Raw genomic sequence first — 19,403 nt, forward strand, 5'->3', positions numbered from 1 at the left:
GAGAGTTCACAACATAAGAAATGTACCTTTGCACAGGATGATGCCTAAAAATACCTTACTGATTATGTTAAATGGTCACAACTGTGCTGGTGCAATGCCATTCCAAAAATAATAGATGTCTTAATAAGGGATTAGAACATTTAAATAGGAATACAGATAGTAATGAATAGGAACCATATGTAATTGACAATGTGAAGGCAATTACAAGGAAACAAAACAAGTGAATGTGTCAGAAAGTGTGCAAGAATAGAAATAGCAAAGTTCCACTAAAGCTATGCAGTTTAATTTAAAGCTTCAAAGCATTTTCTATCATACTTAGAAGGCTCCAGTACTTTATATGTTACTATATTTTAGTTTAAAGTCTTAGAAGAGAATTTACAGACCTTGTGTATTTTGGTTGGACTAATTCATTAGCCTGTTGCACTGGAAATATACAGCATATGGCAGAATTGATTCAGGCCTGGATATCTGGAAGGATGGATTGAAGCATTTACATTTTCTGAATTAGAAACCACTTGTGGGTGTTACAGATCTAGGTATCTATTATTGCCAAATATAAGTAATTATCCTAACAGACTGCTAAAGAAGACTTAAGAAGAATGATTTAGAATTTTTTTCTCAGTATTCAGATACATTTGCTTATGTAGTAATAACAAATGTAAATAAAATTCTACATCTTGATAGTAGTTCCAGATTAATTTTAACAGTGATCACATAAAGAACAAGTTTCAGTCCTTCCAAAAAGAAGATTATGCAGGCTTGTTTAGGAGGTGGAACAGATACAAAGTTGGCATTTTAAAAAAAGCAACCTGTCTTTGTAGGATTCATGACTCATAATTTATAAAACCATATGGAGTATACTAACCCACACAACTGGACTATCTAAAAATTTTGTTTGAAAAGAACAGAGATGTACCAGTAAAATGGTTGACTGGAGTTGTGTGCTTCTGTTGTAAATCAGTGCTTTAGAATTAGAGATAAATCATGGTCATGCTTTGAATGCATCCATATTCTTAGAATGCCTCCTTTCTCATTTCAGAGTTCTGATACCCCAAATGTCATTACTGCATGTATTTTTTTGCACTGTGGCTCTGCACTGAGACAAATATGTCCCTAAGTAGGGGAAAGCAAGTTAAAGATTATAGGATACTGTATGTTAGGGTCTTTCTCATACATAAAATATAGCAGTTTTTCCCAAGCCCTCCAGTCATCCACAGGTGTCACAGAAGATCTCATGGCTTTCCATCCTCAAGTGCCATAACCAAACACCTGCACTTCTGGAATTCTTCAGAAAGCTGCTTCTGAAGGTGTCTCATTTGTSTGAATCACTGCGAAGATCTGGCATATCTGCAGTTGATTGCAGTGTGGGACCTAGAGGAGGAGCAGAAGGAACTCTGCTGAGTAGTTGCATATGCACCTGTTCATATGCACAATTTTACTGATTAGAAAATTTCCCAGCAACAGTATAAAACTATAGTGAATGATCTGTCCAGCTTTTTACAAATCAGTGGTTCAAATCCATAAAGCTTCAGATTGTGTGCATACATGCATTGGATACGTTACAACCCTGAAGTGCAGGTCAGTATAGCTGTACACTGTGTATCACAGAATCACAGAATAGTTGAGGTTGGAAGGGACCTCTGGAGACCGTCTAGTYCAACCCCCCTGCTCAAGCAGGGTCACCTAGAACACGTTGCACAGGATCGCGTCCAGGCGAGTTTTGAATATCTCCAGGGAAGGAGACTCCACAACCTCTCTGGGCAACCTGTGCCAGTGCTCTGTCACCCCCACAGTAAAGAAGTTTTTCCTCATGTTCAGATGGAACTGCCTGTGTTTCAGTTTGTGCCTGTTGCCTCTTGTCCTGTCACTGGACACCACTGAAAAGAATCTGGCCCCAACCTCTTGACACCCTCCCTTCAGATATTTGTATACATTGCTAAGGTCCCCCCTGAGCCTTCTCTTCTCCAGGCTAAACAGGCCCAGCTCTCTCAGCCTTTCCTCACAAGAGAGATGCTCCAGTCCCCTAACCATCTTTGTAGCCCTTCGCTGGACTTGCCCCAGTGGTGCCATGTCTCTCTTGTACTGGGGAGCCCAGAACTGGACACAGGGCTAAGTAGAGGGGGAGGATCATCTCCCTTCACCTGCTGGCAGCACTCTTCCTGATGCACCCCAGGATACCATCGGCCTTCTTGGCCACAAGGGCATATTGCTGCCTCATGCTTAATTTGTTGTCCACCAGCACTCCCAGGTCCTTTTCTGCAGAGCTGCTTTCCAGCAGGTCAGTCCCCAACCTGTCCTGGTGCATGGGATTATTCCTCCCTAAAAGGAATAGGGCTATCAATCTGCAGAAGATATCTGGGAAGCTACAATGGAGCCTCTCATGATCAGTGAAGCTCTGCAGATGGAGGGAGAGATGCCCATGAGACCATGGAGTCTGACAGCCAAGCCTTTTACTTCCTCAGCCGTAGAGACAGCAAGAGAGGCAAGAGGAAGAGTTCTCATCGCAGATTGTAATATAATTCCTCTCCTAATGGAAGGCACCCGTGGAGGACTAGAACACATTCAGCRTCACGCAGGAGCCAATATCTGATGAGTATCTTGTTGTAGATTCCCATTTTGGGAGACTTTGTGGAGCAGAGTAGAGAAAGGGGACATGCTTTATTCCTGAACAAGCTCACCCCTCTTTGCTCCATCCCTTCTAAATGGAAAGGAAATTGCAGGCTGTTCACAGGAGAGACTAATGTCTTGGTTGTTTGCAAAATAGCAGCTAATTCATGTCACTCCTATAGAGCAACAAATAACATATCATCCTGTCACACCCAATCACAGGAGTGGTTGTGCTCTTGGAGTATGATGTGTCTTGCAAGGCTTCTGAATCCAGATATATCCATAGGTCCTCCATATGCTTCCCTAGCCAGATCAGCAGTGCCTTGGTAGTTGGAAAATGGCATTATGTTATATGATTATACCCACCATTCTTCATAAACAACTGTCTGGATTGCACTATGTGTGCTTACTTGCTGAAGTAAGATTGCACTACCTTGCTAAAGTGATTGACACATGCTCTGGATACTGGGATGGTTGCAAATCAGTGCATTAGAGTTGTGAGAAAAATAGAGCTATATTACAAACTGTTTCCAGGGTTAACTGGGACTCTGGACCTCTACTAGAAGTCTGGTCACTGCCTCCCAGATGTGAACCTTCCCAGAATAATGGATGTAGATAAAGCTTTCTGCCAATATGCACCCCAGATAAATTGCAGCCTGTAGTGTTATAGCATCTCTGGTAGCAAGTCATCCTGGTTGACTCCTGAATCAACCTCAGAAGCATCAGGGCATGAAACAACTGCTCAAAGAAGACAGCCATCATTCCACTATTCGTTTCAAACAGTCAGCTTTCCAGGAGTGGATTTAAAGCACAAGACACAACAGGGAGTACTTTTGATGCAACGTCACTTACACAGCAGACGCTGACAAGCTTCTCCCCTCTTTCCTCACCCTGGCCATATTTCCAGGCCAGTTTTCTGTTGCAGGCCAACATAGAGTTTCTGCAAAGTTGTACAAATAACCAGGGTTGTCAGTGGTAGGCCTGAGTGTAATAGCACCTTTGAGAAAGAGAGGAGAAGGTGTCTATGTGTGTATGGGGAGCAGTTTCTACTAGTTCTCCCTTAAGGTCTTCAGACTTGCAGATTCCCAAGTCTCTTTACTAATATCTTTGTGCATTGTTTATTTGTTTTGGGGGTTTTATTCTGGTTGGGCCTTTTTGGTTTTCAGTTGTGAAAGGATAAATACTTATGTATTAGTGCACACCTTATCTATAACAAACTTGGCAGTGAGTTAATTGACCCAAAGTTATTGCTCACTTATCAGTAGAAGTCATGACTGGCAATGTTCCATACAGCAATGGCTATCTACTGGACACTGGAGATGCCCACCCCAGATGGTGTGCTTTCACACCAGGTCAGGTACTACCTGTTCATGCAGGGCCTTAAATGCGGTCCTTCTCATGTTTTGGCTTTTCCATATGTAGAGGGCCACTCAATTTTATCAGTGCTTCTTTCCTGCTTTGAAGGCCTCCACTGAGCAAGGGGAGATGGAGCTAGGCTATTGACCCTGTCCAGCAGTTGGGGAATGAGGCTGAAAGCAGTGTTCAAGGACATCATCACCTCAGTGTCTAAGAGGAGAGAAAGACGTTGATGATCCTAAGCAGCCTTTCGTGGTTTGCCTCACCCCATCCCATGTGTTAGTACAGCCCTTTGAGATGATCCTTTGTGGTTCAATACTCCGCATCAGCAGTAGCAAGAGACTGCAAAGAGAGGGTGATTTGACCTTGAGCCTTCAGGCCGAGTATGCTGATATCGGCATGTGTATGAAGCAAACAAGTCACGAAGTATTGCATAGCAGAAGAATTTCCATTCCTGAGATGCAAAGGATTACAGCTGTCTCTCTGGCCAATGTGCAGTGTAAGTACAACCCATACCACCTCAGAGACTCTGAGGCTTTGACAGTGTGCACGTGAGCCTGACCACAGTGCTTTCTGCTGATCCTAAGGACAATAGGAACCTAGCCTTTTTTGTGCACTCCTGAAACTAAGCCCCATTTCAGAGGTGGCAGTGTTTACTGAGATGGATTATATGCCAGTTTTGAAAGGCCTAAAATAGAACTTCAGCAATATTCTTGTACTGGCTTTTGCAAAAGTGTGAATCTCAAAGGCCAATATCCTTACACATTTAAAGACTACCACTAGATGAGGTTAATAAAGTAGAGAGTCTCCACTCGTAGATCTTACCTGAATGAGTAGTGACAAGATTTGAAGACATTTAATTGTTGACAGCTGCCTATCACAAACACAGGCAAAGAAGAACAAGTTTTATTCCTCCCATACTCTCCAAGCATAGGAATCAGGCAGAAAAGTTTAAAATAATTAAGGCTGTGTTTTCTACAATAGCAGCAGGTACCTTGGAAATTCCTAGGCCACAGCTGTTAAAAGGTATAGTAGGAACGCAGTTAACTAGAGTGGCATTTGTAGCCCCACCTGGACTGATTCAGTTGATTGCTGCACTGTAAAGGCATGATACAATATAAAGAAGAATGAGACTGAGTAATTTTGTTACTACTCTTTGTATTATTAGGAGTCTAAGAGCAATTTTTCTGAATACTTTCACACTGTCATAAAACTGTCAACTTGTTTCTACTAGGCACTACAATAACAGGAGTATCGTTAAAAAGAAACCACTTCCTGTCATCTGATCCTTACAGTGTCTGTGATTTAAAACAGCTAAGAATGAATCAGAAGGTTTATATTATAAATTTATGCACCTGCCTTGCCAACTGTTACTCTATATGATAGTGTTTCTATTCAATGTCATAGGGCCTTGGGACACAGAAGAGCCAAATTATACATTAAAACTATTATTTCATCTGTTTTCTCTCTTGTACAGTAGGTTCAGAAACCCACACTTCATCAGAAGCCTTCTTCTTTCCCTACTAAATCTATTCATGTCTAGATTTGGTTGGTTGGTTGTACAGTATTGACCTTTAGCCTATAGAGCAATTCTGTTTTTCTGGTTCACCTACGTATTTATAGGAAACAGTTGTATCCCTTCCAGTCTTCATTTTGCAAGGTTAAACAAGACAAATTTTTACAGTTTCTTCTTGTAATACATACTTTTCATTTGTCTCGGTCATATTAATAGTCCTTCTTCATACTTGCTTCACTTTGAATTCATCCATTCTGAACAACGGGGTGCAGCTCATGCGACTGTCTCTATTTATGCTGTTGATGTCTGTGTCTGAGCTAGCTATATTAACTCACTGTATTATCAATCATCACTTCTTTACCTTATCTTAATGGAGATATCTAAAAGAGGTAAGCTACAATGGGAGCTTAGAGTAACTAGCTCAAAGGCAGACATCTACACTATAGAAGTCTAAAGTTTTGCGAGAGGAAACTTCCCTGAGTGATCAGCAATTGTATTCTAGATGAGTTATGCTAGCACCTTATACAGTGACATTAATATTTACCTATATTTACTTTGGAAATGCTTTGAGAATACATACCAGGATTACTTTTTCCTTTTCCACAACTGCATCACGGTAAGGGCTCATAGTCGTCTTTTGATCAAAACATACATCCAAGTCTTTTTTTCTGTATTTTCTAACAGATAAAATCTTAAGTAATTTCTAACATAAAATTTTCTTTCATAGCAGCATTTCTCCTTTCTTCATAGCAGAAATTAACTTGGTTTTATGCTATTAAATTTTCCCGTTTCTATTATTCTGTTCCTCATTGTTATCAAAGATAGTATTTGTACTACAAAATACAGACAGTCTTCAACAGTCTGTACAGATACAGACTCCTGCGAATACAGGAGTTACCACTTGATAGTTCAGCAGCAGTAAGTGAACTAGTCAATTCTAAGCATGAAATAAAAATGAGTAGTTTAAGCCACTTTGATGGTAACTCCCTAAGCCTCAGCAAAGCAATTTCTTGCAACTGTCCAACCATAATCTTAGATGACCTTGAGGAATGAATTATTTGCAATCATCTATCTATGTCTCAATTCACCTATATTCCATCCCTCTTTTATTGACAGTATTTCCTACTTCTGTGTCATCAACATATTCCAGTACATTTCCCTGATTTTGTGCTCCACAAAGATATTACTGTGCAATGCAACAATATGACTTTGTTCCTGTTCCGTGCCTGTCTTACAGTCTTAAAACTCATTAACCATTTTCAGATCCCTCCTTAACACTGTTCTTTGCTGCAACGCCTACAAAAAACTTGGAAACAATTTCACTGTTAGTGAGCTGAGAACATTGCCTCACATGCCAACCAGTATATTCTCTTTGCTTCCCTGTACTTCTCCATCTGTTTGTATCCATCTGCTTCCACATGGATTGGAGGCTCTTTGGGGCTGGATCATGTCTTTCTTCTATGAGTTGGCAGTGTCCACTCCTATAACCCTGAAAGAACTGGTGTTTTATTTACATTTATTTTGGGCAAAATTCCTTTTAACTTAGCTTTTTTTTTTTAAATAATGCACAGAATTATATGCAAGAAAGTATTCCCATATCTAATAACTATTTAAATAAAAAGCACAAGATTAGTCATATGGTTGCACGCTGAGGAAGATTTGTTGGTTTGTTTTCTTTATAAGGTTTGTTCTATTGTTTAAAGTGAGAATACTTTTTTTTACTTCTGTCCTACACACAGAGTCAAATTGGAAGCCATCTGTAAGTTCAGGACCCTAGCCATATTCCTCCACCCTGACCTATATAAGAATGATGAATTTTGGAAAGTACTTATTTTGTTAAATGTTTGAATTATTTTCAAACTAATTATTTCAAAATAATACACTTTGCTATTGGTGTCTTGTTGTAGAATGAAAATTTTATATGATTTATAGAAAATCCTCTTTTAAAATATTGCACCTGTGTCAGTTTTGAAGGCCTAGAGTAAATCAAGTTTAATGACGCTAAAAGCCAATGGAGAATCTTTGCTTTAAACCAGTTTATTATTCAGAAATGCGACCACACAAATGGAATGACCTGTAATGTTCTGCCTCCAAGCTTAATCCAGTAGATAGGAGCAACAACGGTTGAGAGACATCAACTTTAATCACTTGAGCATGTAGTAGATCACAATGAATCAATACCCATAAACACATACACACCCACTACAATGCTGCACAGTGCCTTAGGTGCCTTAGCCTTTGTGTTGCTAAGAGCCTTATATTTGCAGTTGCATAGCCAGCCTTCCACTGGCAGCTGGGTACCTGCCACCCCAGCCGTTGGACAGRTTTTCCCGGGGCCTCAGGGACAGGATTTTCCCCTTGTTGGTCTTCAGCTCTTCTCTTGTGCTGTCATTCCCATGGCCTTGCCCTGGCAAAGCCGGTAGCATGGCTGTGGCAGGTTCTCGGGCGAAGCAACTGCCGCCGGCAGGAGAATCACCCCATCTTTCTCCCCTTTTCCTACTGCTTGGTTGGAGCTTTTGGGGACATTAGGGACCCAATAATACACCCAATAATAGTACACAGAGCTTAGCAGCCCCGACCAACATGTGCTCCAGTCAGCACTAACAGCATTATAAGCAGGAACCACCAACAGGGAGTCTGAGTGGATCCCAACGACACCTGTGTAGTTACTCTGAGAAAAGTGTTATGGGGGGACCTTGCTGCATTGGAGGGGAGCCAAGAGGAGGCTGTTCATATGGGGATCCCCATCATTTCTCTGCCTGCTGGTCACTGAGGATAATTTTCCATTTTTCCCTGTTTTTATTTTCTCTCCTCCCCCTTTTTGTTTCCATTTTTTTGCCAAAAGTGACTTTCAACATTGGAGTCAATGTATGCCATCAGCTCTAGACCCCACTAATAAATCTTTGTGCATGTGAACCTGTCTCAACTTCCTTTGTACAATAATCACATGTTGGCTGCAATCCAGTAGTTAGGACTTCACACAGATGTAAGAGAAACAGCACTTAATAGCTAACATTGTGTGTGGTTTAACTCATGCACTCTCCCAGCTTGCCTCATTTCTCTCTCCCTCTGCTCCATGATGGCTAAACAATTTTTAGAAATTTGAGGGGAAAAAAATAAAAAAATAAAAAAGCACAGAGTAAAAAAGCATGGCCAAATGAATGGAGTGGAATGCCATAAGAGTGAGAATCAAGGCCCGTTAGAATCCAGATTCTCTCAGTTCTGCATGGCCCATGCTAGAAATTGGTCCCAATCAAACAGATGCAACAGCCTGCTTTGGCAGCAGAAGAAAGCAATACAAGTCCCTCTTCTGAAGAGAAACTTCTAATGCTGAGGTACTGTTGTAGAGGATAATGTTGAAATAGCTGCCCTTTCTTCAGGATAAAAATAAAGGAAATGCACCAGAAAATAACTGGGAAAATGAGCTGGAAAATAAGCATCAAGGAAAAACAGGGAAGTTGAGCCTGATTTTGTGAGATAATAAGATTACACCAAAGAAATATCTAACTCCATTACTGATTTCTCCTCTTATTGGAAATAGAGCACAAAGTTGTAAATACTAACAGCTTGGTTCAAAGTGTCCATCGTCTTTAATTGTGTGATGGGGAAGTGGAGGAGGGAGGATATCACACAGTTTGCTTCTTTACTTGATACTTATTAGAAAATAGTGTCTGCATCAAGTAGTGAAGACAGTAGATGAATGGAGTGAGTAGTCTGTTCTGAAAGTGGGATCTTCGTTTATTTGCCAAGAGAGCCATTTGCTATTTGTGGTTTCCCTGTTCCATTATCCTGTCTCCCTGTGCAAGAATGGTTTGTGGAGGGGCATGTTCATCTCTCTGTTTTCTCCATCTAAAGTGGCAGGCTGGAGTCTCACTTCTCAGAGATCTGAACTTTCAAAGGAACTGAGTCAGACCTTTCTGGGTTCAAAGTCCTCCTGAAATGACATGGAAGTTGGGCATGTTATTCTTTTGGAGTACTTAGGAAAGTAATACAGATTTTGGTAACAACTGTAATTACATAAAACATTCTACAATTTAGGAGTGTTGATGGCCAAGAAATCATTTCTAAGGACAGCTGTAGTGTTCAAGGCATACTGCTTTCCTTTCCTTTTATTTTCAGCACAAAGAAACAGTATAAAAGCTCTCCATTTCTGAATACAATAGCACAAGACCTTTGTCTCTCCTTTTGCTTTCATTCTCTGAACTGAAGGAATTATGCAAAAAATTTGAGTTAGTGACGCTTTTTTTGCAGCTACTGAAATTCTAATAGTATAGTAAGTCAAGTCACTGGAAAATATTTTTTTCTTTGAATATGAGCAAGACTGGAAATTTAAAGGAAAAGTCAGCATTCTCTATATTTCCGAAAGAATGCAAGTTCTGAAATTTTAGGCTATAACCTGCTTTGGGCAGCAATACTAGCTGCTTTTCTGTTTGTATGGAAAAGTTAGCATGTTGCACATTGTCAGAAACAACATCAAGAAAAGCCTTTGAGTTTTTATAGTACAGATTTCGATGCCAAACTCATTGTACAGGCACAGTGACTTGGATTTACTAATACACTGTGTTTCAATGGTTTCTTGTGTTATGATAATGTGAACCCAAATTGGGAAGTCTCTCCATTAACTTCAGTTCACTCTCAATTGTGTGTTGATTGTTTCCCACGGAGGTATTCAGCATTTAAGGTTTAGCATGGAGTCAATATACACATTGCATATTAATAAAGGCCCAGACTGGCAGTTTCCCAATCTCCTACTTTTAGTATTTAAATTGACACTGTAGCACTGGTTCAACTTAAGTTACCTTTTTTTTTTTGTGAATGAGACATAATTCCACTGATGCCTGCAGAGTTTATATGTTATAAATGTGGTGCAGTGAGAGAAAAATTAAATCTGCCTGCTGTGTGTTATGTAACCCAGAGCCTCAGAATAATACCGCTTCATTCCTTTATATAACATTAATTAAGCAAGAAGTAAATGAGTTACGATAAGTCTTGATAAGTGGTATCATTGTGGAATACCTAATGTAGAGTATTTCTCCAAGTAGAAATATTTCATGATTTTGCTGTTTTATAGAAGGAATATTTCTCCAAAAACTTTAGATTGCCTTATCAGAGTGAGACTGAAGGGGTGTAAATCAGTGCTGTTCTACTGAGCACTTCTGATGAAAATTGATATAGGTTCACTGTGCTCACTGGTGCTATACTGATTTACATCACTTGAAGATTTTGCCCTGCATGTTTAGAAGTATGACTATAATTAGAACTAAATTCTGCCTTGCCATCATTATTCAAGGTTGCATATATTGGTGATGGGGAGAAAGAAGCTTTCTCAGCACAGTCTAGGTGGGGTAAGTTAATTTTGTTGATCAGATTTTACCACCATTTTTCATACTCTGTACCCTAGGAGCAGAACCCCCCATAACCCCAGGAGCATAACTGAGTCCAAGCTCACTACAGTGAAAACAAATCACAGAAAGAAAATATATAATAAGACTAAAAATAAATACTAGATTYGATTTTTTTAATGTTAAATTCTTACCATTAGAAAAAGGAGTCAAGAACATTCAGAATACCATGTAAAGGAGAATGCCATCAGAAAAGAAAAAGCTTATTTCTATATGTGTCTCCATATAACCCTACTATTAAATTAGAACATCCTTTCAACTTGGGTCATAGCTGAATTAAACTTCCTACACAGTCAAGTAGGGATATAAATGTATGCTCTAAGTTATATAAAAGCAGTCAAATCCTATTTGCATTGTCACTATACAATACAAAATGCAATTATGACCTCCCTTTTTATGTTCAGTGCTATCTGTAAAACAGGCTTAGGCCTTTTTCTTCATTAAGGAGGTCAGCTGTTGCTTTGCTGTCTTATTGAGCTTCAGATGTTCCCAGAGAGTTTTCCAATATTGCAGACATACTTAGCCCCTGGCAAGATAGTCACGGCCTCTGCCAACATCTAAGCTCTACAGATAGATCATATGTGAGAGCTTATGCAACTGAGCTGAGCTTTATATACTTGCAGAATGTTAGCAGGTAATGGGCTTACAGGAAAAAGCATCAGGTGAGGAAAAAAATGTTTGCATATGTTCCTTCTTGGAGTGTTTTGGCATTATGACAAACCATATTAGATTTAATCTTCTGTTTCATTAGGAAGTCAATTTGTTAAAAAAAACAACTTTAGATTTAGTAATATTTTCTGTGTTCTAAAATTGTAGGGCTGAAATTCTATGAAGGCTTAGATATAATGGTTATTCATCTATGGAGAATGACACCTGGGTATATAAGGTTATTGCAGGTATGAAAATTCTCTCTTTTTTTCCTCTTTTAATTAGATCTTTGAATTACCAATATCTGTCTTTCTCAGACAGATTTTATCTCGTATTATTGCGTGACCAACCGAAGGAAGCACTGGCTTCTGGTGGGTTAACTTTCGTAACTACTGAAATAAGTCTTAATTAAGCATCTGCTCAAAAGTAAATAAATTATGATAATTCTTGATAATTGGTATCATTCTGGAATACCTAGTGCAGAATACTTGGAAGGAGATACAGCTTATGTTTCTTTAGTACTTAAATAATAACTATTTCTCCATCCTTTTAGATTGCAATGGCTTTGTGCATTTGGGGCAGTAGGAAAATGTTGATGAGAATGGTGGGATTCTAAACCAACTAAAATGAACTATCAGAGAAATATTTCAACTTACTTTTATGCTTATGATAAAGAAATCTCAAATAGTAATTGCCTCTGGAACACCAAGGGACCAGCGAATGGATTGTTATATGAAGAAAAAATAAAAACATGGATAGAAAATGTTTTAAATCAGCTAAATAACTGAGAATAAAACAACCACAGAAAAAATATTCTGAAGTAGGACATCTTCTTTGATGTAGGCCATATTTTGATATTTGTGGAGCATATGTTCATTTGCTCAAGAATCTCACAGCTCTTAACAATGTGAACCACATCCAAAATCAYAGAGCACAGTACTTTATGGGTGATATGGCTAAGCTAAGAATACTGTGTTTCAGTCCTCGTAGTGAGTTTCTTTCATGCCTGCCTGTGTATCTTGTGATATCACCTTATATAGTAATTTTGTTTGGAATTTCTTTTTTATTTATTTATTCTCCTGCTGAAGTAGCCACACAGTCAGTCACGTTATTAAGGTGAAAGCACAGAACTGTGATTATGTGTGCTTGCATAGAATACCTGTGATCTGCTAGTGAAAATCAGGCTCTTCGAACAGGAGCTTTGTCACCCATTTCAGTGGTACCATGCTTTCCATCCACTGAGTGCAAGGGAAAGAGTAAAAACCCAAATCTTTGTATAGGGCTAAATCATTATTTCATATAAGAAATGCTGCAACTAGAAATATGCATGATATGTTTTAACTCACAGTGTCAATATAATTATAATTCTTATAATAAGAATTTGTGTTTTGCTTTCTAGACATTCCATGCAACTATGTTTCTGCTTCTTGGTCAGTGTATCATATGTGTTAGGCAAGCAATACTAACTTAATTTATTTTCCGATTGTTATTCTGATAATCAGTAAATAATTAATTTTTCATCTTCCCTTTGATTGGCATTACCTGCTTCTTTGCCAGACTTGATGATGAGACAGTGTTAAAGCTTGTGTCCTTGGTCTAGTTCTATTCGTTGAGCTAAGAAAAGATGTTACCAATCCCCTTTAGCCTTGCTTTCCTGAATTAATAACTAATATTAAAGGGAGCAACACTCCAGTAGCTAATCACAGTATGCACAGTAGCTAATCTGTGGGAAGAGGTCTTCATATTTCACAGAAAAAGAAAATCTCTTCCCTTTATTCTTAAAACTCTAAGTCTGATTCAGCTCTCCCTCTCAGCCAAGTAGCCAGAAGGAACCCTATTAAAGTCACTGAAATCAGAGACTTACAAATGGATGAAAAATCATATCAGAAATTTTCCCTTTGTTTTGCAAAGTGATAAAAAGGGTCACCTTCCAAAATGTGTATTTGTTTGTGCCAGATATTGTTCAGCAGAATGCACAGTCGTGCTATATTAAACATAATGAAGAAAAAAAACTTTGTGGGTTCCAGAGACCTGCTTCTTTATTACACTCAGCAGAATCAGCAGGTAACTTGCCCTCTTTTCCCCATAGACTCAAGCTTCAGGAAAAATAGTTATCAACTCAACAGACATACTGCTGCCACATACAGCCTTGCTACTGGGAATGTTTGGGATCAGTATATCCAGCTACAGCACACACCAGCTAGCTCAAGAGAAGAAACTTCCCTTGACCCTTTCAGCTGCATTGGGATGTGACCCAAGAAATAAACGCTTATGTCAGTAGTGCTGATGAGTGGCTTTTCACTCTCAGTTATCAGTCTGAAGGTCATGAGACACTTTGCAGTCCTGATTTCCTCATGCAAACTTGAAAAAACTGAAGAATCACAGATTTCTTCGGGAAAGAAAAAAGAATAATGACAACAGAGGCATTAGATTTCCAAGTAAGATGAATTGTCTGTAAACACGATGGATTTTTTTCATTTTTCAGTGTATACATAGAGAGAAATTTAAAGGTATAAAGTACAGTTAAAATCAGAGTAGGTATAAAGATATCGATGGGGGTACCATGCTCAGTTAAGGTCACCTTGTTACAGCTTTTGCAAATAGACTCCTATACAAAGACTTGATTTGAAAAGGAAAGTTGGAAGCAGTATATTCTTCATGACAAGTGTTAGAGCAAATAAAGCATCGCTCATAGACTCTTAGTACTGTTATATCTAACTAGATATATAAATTTGTTTGTATTACAGGATTTGTGCACTCTGTCCTTTACTGTTGAGTCTTAAACATTTCATGCCTTATGTGTAGAAATGTTCATGCCTTGTAGCATATTCTGACATCCTTATATAACAGCAGAAATGGCTGGAGACTACATCGTAAGTATGTTTTTGGAAAGGAGCCTTGACACCAAACCAGATAACTTTGGCATTCTGTACAGAAACTCTCTACTCTAGAAAGAACCAGTAAAAATATTGGATGTTTTTTGTTGCAGAGTTCAACATCTGTTCACATTTCTCTGCAAAACTCACTGATCCCGTAACACACATTCTTATAAAAATAAAAATAGAGATTGACCTTTTTTTCTCTCCTTTCCCCATGTTTTCTTGTTCTTCTCATTCAGTGTAATAGTTTATTCAGGAATGTTCTGTTACTATCAGTTAGCATTTTTTAAATTGTTTCTGAGATTTTGTGTAAATATGGCTTTGTAGCTCTTCTGTGTGTATAAGTTAGTATTTAAACTCCTTTGTTCTCAGTTAATAAACACAAATATTTTTCTTTTTTCAATGTTTAAAATTTTCTCTTCTGTCAACAGTGTTTATATTCAACCACTAAGGGGCATCCTACACAGCTGAATATTTTGAAGTCTTCAGATTGTTCAGTGCAACATTATAAACCACAAATTGATTCTGGTTGAAATTCTTTTATTATTATTATTATTATCCTTTCTCCTTTTCCTTTTCTCACTCCCTCCAAGAAATGTCTCTCCTCCCCAGTTGTGGATAAATTAAGAAGATCAGAAAATGAGTGTTTAGCAGGTACTTTTTTACAATTTACCAGGTCACAAGTTACCTCCATCTTATGTAGCCCTATTTATATAAAACCTCACATGATGGAATTCCATCTTCTGCCTTCTCTTACAAGAAATTTAAAAATATATATGACCTTTGGAAAAATATAAGAGTGATATATTTGGAAAGCACTTAATCACACTCAACCGCTCATGTTTTCAGGGACTAAAGATTCAAGATACATATTGTCTCTCCCAATTTGTAATCCTTATGGCTTTCTAATCAGTGCACATGATGTTGGTCAGTTGTATTTTTGTCAACTGTTTTTCTGTTCCCATGCAAGGTGAATGTAAGACCATTAGTTGTTATCAGTTCCATTATTATGCTATTATCACAGAATCACAGAATAGTTGAGGTTGGAAGGGACCTCTGGAGACTGTCTAGTCCAACCCCCCTGCTCAAGCAGGGTCACCTAGAACACGTTGCACAGGATCGCGTCCAGGCGAGTTTTGAATATCTCCAGRGAAGGAGACTCCACAACCTCTCTGGGCAACCTGTGCCAGTGCTCTGTCACCCCCACAGTAAAGAAGTTTTTCCTCATGTTCAGATGGAACTGCCTGTGTTTCAGTTTGTGCCTGTTGCCTCTTGTCCTGTCACTGGACACCACTGAAAAGAATCTGGCCCCAACCTCTTGACACCCTCCCTTCAGATATTTGTATACATTGCTAAGGTCCCCCCTGAGCCTTCTCTTCTCCAGGCTAAACAGGCCCAGCTCTCTCAGCCTTTCCTCACAAGAGAGATGCTCCAGTCCCCTAACCATCTTTGTAGCCCTTCGCTGGACTTGCCCCAGTGGTGCCATGTCTCTCTTGTACTGGGGAGCCCAGAACTGGACACAGGGCTAAGTAGAGGGGGAGGATCATCTCCCTTCACCTGCTGGCAACACTCTTCCTGATGCACCCCAGGATACCATCGGCCTTCTTGGCCACAAGGGCACATTGCTGCCTCATGCTTAACTTGGTGTCCACCAGCACTCCCAGGTCCTTCTCTGCAGAGCTGCTTTCCAGCAGGTCAACCCCCAACCTGTACTGGTGCATGGGGTTATTCCTCCCCAGGTGCAGGACCCTGCACTTGCCTTTGTTGAACTTCATGAGGTTCCTCTCYGCCCACCTCTCCAGTCTGTTGGGGTCCCTCTGAATGGCAGCACAGCCCTCTGGTGTATTTTCCACTCCTCCCAGTTTTGTATCATCAGCAAACTTGCTGAGGGTGCGCTCTGTCCCTTCATCCAGGTCATTGATGAATAAGCTGAACAATACTGAACCCAGTACTGACCCCTGGGGGACACCGCTAGCTACAGGCCTCCAACTAGACTCTGCGCCGCTGATAACAATATAAACTCTTCTGTTAGAAAAAAATTGCATCATGTTTTTATACTTAGCTCTTAAATGTAATAACAAAATAATTTTCAGAAGGTATACTAGAACTAAATGAAATAAATAAAATACTGACCAAGGATATGTTCTCATTTTATTGTATTATGAGAACGAAACTCATGAGGAATATGCATTTTTTCCCTTGAGAATTACATGTAAGAGTTTAGGAAGACTTATTGCCAGTGAAAATGATGAATGGACAAAATAGGCAATAGGTAAAATAGAGTGTGGGGAGACTTGGCATAGGTTCAGGACTCAGCACYGTCAGGAATATACAGTCAAGCAGCAGGAAGATATAGTTGAAATTAATTATAGAATGGATACATTTAAAAATGTCCACTGATGCCTTGGGCCTGGACTAAAGATCCTCCTTACTGTATTCAAGCTTCCAAAGTGAAAAGTTAAGACTCCATCCAGCAGAAGAAGCCTATTCCCTTTTGTCCAGCTGTTTGTTGGTTAGAGCAAACACTCTTTGGCCGAGGAATAAATTGAACCTGCAAAAGTCTTCTTACAAATGAGTGCGCAGCACTATACCTTTTGCAATGTTTTTCAGAAAGGACTTGGCATAGTCTGTAGTCCCATAGATTCCTGACTCCTAAAGGGGGCTCATGGTATGAATGAATCTCAGTCAGAGATATACATTCACTACAGGAAGGAGCCTAAATTCAGCCTAAGGACAAGCTGAAGACTTATTCCTGCTGCTTCCCTGATAGCCAGGTTTGCCCCTTTTCCCCTTCCCACAGTCAGTATGCCACGTTCTTGGACCCTGCTTAAATCTTGCCATGTTTATAGACATCTAATTTCAGCCTGTGGATTCCAGTGCATGGCAGGGCTAATAAAAGCTGGGTGTAATATCACTCCATGTTGCAATTCCCAAAACTATTCGTGAATTTAGCCTTTAAAGCTCTAGGCATGCCAAACTTCAAGCATGTGTTTATGTCCTGTTGAACTCAAGGGGTTTAAGGAACATCCTTATATTCTTTGTGAAACAGAGGTATTTAATCTCATCCTTGATCTCCCCTAAAAAGCATTTACATTTTAAACATATTTGTACTTTTGTTTATATGGCTTTCACTTCAAAAATGTTGGCAACTCATCAACAATTGAATGCTGGTGAAACTTGGGAGCCTGGTGAGCTTGGGAGGTTAATGCTGCTTGCTTAGTTTTGTAAAGCTTTTAAGAAACACCAGTGATGGATTTCACTTGGCACATAAATTGTTATGTTTGAGGAATTATGCTCCAGGAATTATTTTTTACTTTCCCTAGCTTGTAAAAATATTTAAATAGAATTGCTGTTTAGGCAACAATATTAGACCTTCTTCAAAAATACATTTTAAAAGCCTTTCATAAAATTTATCTTATTGTTTTTACCTCTAAAAAACAGGCAAATCAAGGTTAGTATCTCCTGATGCCAAACAAATTTTAACTAAACTAATCCAGTTCTGTCAGCAATAACTTCTCTAGTTTGAATTATGTCTTGATACATCAAGTTAATAGTTTTATTCTTTGAGAAGGAATCCCAGGAGATTTTGTAACTGTTTAGTTTGTATACCTGACTGTACCTCTTAAAGTCAAGCGAAATTGAAGTATTAAATAATCAGTAAATCAAACATCTTTGATATTGTCTTCAAATAGATGCAGTGAAATTGGAGAGTTGAGATAAATTACATTCCTGTGTATATCAGAAAACATTCAAGCTTGATCTATTGTGCTGAAGAAAGTCCATTAAATTCACTTGAAATAGGATGTTTTGCGAAAAACTCTTTTATATAGATAATACTAAGTTATCTAAAGCAGAATTTCTATCTTCACATCAGGACAGACAGCCTGGGACAATTACTCAAGATAATACTCTCATTTACTAATAAGGGAAATATAAAACAGATGCAACATCTCTGATAATTTTCACAAATCTTCTGGAAAATATATTTCAGCATCAAAAGTCCAGTTCTAAAGCGTTATTTAGCTATAAAGCTGGAGATTGGAGAGTTGCAGATTGTCAATTTCCAGATAGGCCATAGACCAAGCAAGTGAACTTGAATAGTTTCCAATCTGTTGACACTTAGACACTTAGTAGGCAGTGGTAACATGACCATGACTCTGAGCTTTTAGTTTGTGTATCAAACTAAGAATAAAACCAAAACAGGAAAATCAATTTTTCTATCCCTACATTACATGTAGGTCTTTTTATACTGTAGATGTGCCGCAGTTTGAAGAACCAGATCACATGAACAGGCTATTTTCTGACYTTCAACTATCCTGAGATTTAGCGTTGTGCGGATCTGATATCAAGCTTCTAGTTTAAAAAGCATTTGATGTGGCCCCATCTCCAGAGGCTACTGCATTGCTTGGGTATTTGTTCAGACAATGTAATCTCATACCAAGGAGGAGGCAGCGCAGGGTAGGGGACAGCACCTTACTAAAAAGGCCTTCATTCAAGTCCCAGTTCTCTCAGTGACCTGACCTCCAAGAAGTCACTTCAGTTCTCTGTGCTTTTGCTTTTTTTTCCATATCTGTTTCAGGTAGGGCTTGGTGCCAGATACATGGAGTTCTGATCACAGCTATGGTTTTAGGTACTGCTGTAGCAGTAATACGGATACCAACAATAAAAATGGGAGCACTCATGCCTTGTGGAAGCTTCCTTTTAAATACGTTCCCTGTCCACATCACCTTTTGAACTACAAAATGTCCAGTCAACTTATAAATGACGGAGCAGCTCTTTAATGGTAATTCACCTCTTTGAAATCAGAAGACCACTGTGGAACTTTACATTGCCCCAGGGATTAAAGAGAGAAATGTTTTTCTCCATGCAGTGCAATGATGCTTCTCTGTGATATTAATACTTATGTCACAGCCTTTTTCCCTCTTATTTAAAGGTAATCAATGACAACACAAACAAAAAACTGTCTAAATCAGTCTAGTCTTTCATATGACTTGC

At 39.0% G+C, this 19,403-nt stretch overlaps 1 protein-coding gene across 1 annotated transcript in view; it reads left to right on the forward strand.

Annotated features, from left to right (window-relative positions):
• ERICH1 (glutamate rich 1) overlaps window positions 1-14,811 on the forward strand; it is a 110,775-nt gene extending 95,964 nt beyond the window's left edge. The window contains exon 8 of the transcript XR_003254583.1: window positions 13,619-14,811. The gene's annotated coding sequence lies outside the window, so the exon portion shown is untranslated. The remainder of the gene's footprint in view (window positions 1-13,618) is intronic.
• Window positions 14,812-19,403: the final 4,592 nt, after the last annotated feature.

Source organism: Apteryx rowi, unplaced genomic scaffold (genome assembly GCF_003343035.1).
Source record: "Apteryx rowi isolate R43461 unplaced genomic scaffold, aptRow1 scaffold_335, whole genome shotgun sequence".
Lineage (NCBI taxonomy): Eukaryota > Metazoa > Chordata > Aves > Apterygiformes > Apterygidae > Apteryx > Apteryx rowi.